This window comes from Silene latifolia, chromosome 9, assembly GCF_048544455.1.
Source record: "Silene latifolia isolate original U9 population chromosome 9, ASM4854445v1, whole genome shotgun sequence".
NCBI lineage: Eukaryota > Viridiplantae > Streptophyta > Magnoliopsida > Caryophyllales > Caryophyllaceae > Silene > Silene latifolia.
Genome location: NC_133534.1, coordinates 122,238,190 through 122,240,005, shown reverse-complemented (window position 1 = coordinate 122,240,005; position 1,816 = coordinate 122,238,190). Strand labels below are relative to the sequence as shown.

At 43.8% G+C, this 1,816-nt stretch overlaps 1 non-coding gene across 1 annotated transcript; it reads left to right on the top strand.

Moving 5' to 3' along the window:
• Positions 1–274: 274 nt before the first annotated feature.
• LOC141603718 (small nucleolar RNA R71) lies at positions 275–383 on the top strand. The gene has a single exon (XR_012525576.1). It is a non-coding gene; the product is annotated as a small nucleolar RNA R71 (small nucleolar RNA).
• The last annotated feature ends 1,433 nt before the right edge of the window (positions 384–1,816 follow it).

Below are 1,816 nucleotides of genomic sequence, written 5' to 3'. Positions count from 1 at the left end.
TTCCTTGGAAGCTTCAGAGGTCTCGAGCTTCTCGAGGCGGGCTGCAATAGAAGCTATGAGTGTTGTAACGGCATTCATTTCATCACTTTGCTTTCGCGAGTTTCCACGCGAACTTCCAAACTCAGCTCTATGGACTGCCATCTCCTCAATAGTGTTCCAACCTTTATTCTGACCGGTATTATTTTGGAACCTACCATTCGCAGCTGCGTCCAGGATAACCTTGTAGTCATCATATATAGCATTATAGAATAAGTTGCAAAGGTACCACTGCTGGAAACCGTGGTGAGGGACAGACCGAACCAAACTCTTGAAACGTCCCCATGCTTCACAAAATTCCTCATCAGGTCCTTGCTTGAAATTTGTAATTTTTCTTCTCAAGGCATCCGTTTTTGCAAGTGGGAAGTATTTTTTGTAGAAAGCTAACGCGAGAGATGTCCAATCTGTAACTCCTGCTGCTACCCTATCAAGGTAGCGGTACCAATCTCGCGCAGAATCCTTCAAGGAGTACAAGAACATCATCCCCTTTACTTCATCCTGGGTCACCCCAGTAGAGTGCAGTATGGAACAATGCAGAGTCCGTGAAAATTTCCATATGCTTCAAAGGTTCCTCGTCCGGTAGACCAGCAAACTGATTTCGCTCCACTAAATCGATATAGGAGGAACGAAATTCGAATTGACCAGTAGTAGGGGTGGGTAAAACGTATCCCTTTGGAACATGCTACTCTTGTGGCTGAAGATTGTCATATATTGTAGTCATGTTCGCAAAACTGAGAGTACTCAAGTCTTCCTCTCAAAATCCTGTCTTCTAACTGGGCAAAAGCAAAACTAGAAGCAAGAGTAAGCAACGGCCTCAAGGAACCAAAGATTTGTGGCATCCTTCCAAAACTCCTTGAACTTCCCATTGAGGGATGCACCTTCGGTAGAGCCCATCACTTCACTCCTTGTAAAGATTTGGGTCATCCCAAAAATACCTCTTTACTTCGAACAAGAACCTCTTCCTTTGGTTGTAGTTTAAGTTTGGAGGGAGTACTCTTCCAACAATACAGTTGGCATAATCGGCAAACCATGGGGTGATATGTCTCTCAAGTTGTGTTTGAATAGCCATCAAGATATCATCGGGGAAAGAGTCATTGATCGGTGTTTCTCCTTCTTCATCATGAAACCGGATCCTTGACAAGTGATCCGCCACTACATTCTCGGCTCCTTTCTTATCCCTTATTTCCAAGTCGAATTCTTGAAGAAGCAAAATCCATCTCAACAACCTTGGTTTTGCCTCTTTCTTTATCAAGAGATGTCGAAGGGCACGGTGATCCGAAAAGACAATCACTTTGGATCCAAGTAAGTAGGAACGGAATTTGTCCAAAGAATAGACAATGGCAAGAAGCTCTTTCTCGGTGGTATCATAGTTCACTTGGGAAGAATCAAGAGCCTTGCTTATATAGTAGATAGCATGTAGAGCTCTCCTTACCCGTTGGCCAAGAACCGCTCCAACGGCGTAGTTACTAGCATCACACATAATCTCGAACGGTAGTTCCCAATTTTGTGGTTGAATGATCGGTGCCGAGATTAGTGCTTCCTTGATTCTATTAAAGGCTTCAACGCACTGATTAGTGAAATGGAATTGGGCATCTATAAGTAAGAGTTGAGTGAGGGGTTTTGCGATTTTTGAGAAATCTTTTATGAAACGGCGATAAAAACCCGCGTGACCGAGAAAACTTCTCACCCCTCTTAACATTCACGAGAGGTGGGAGTTTCTCTATCACCTCAACCTTAGCTTTATCGACCTCGATGCCCTTTTCCGAGATTAAATGACCCA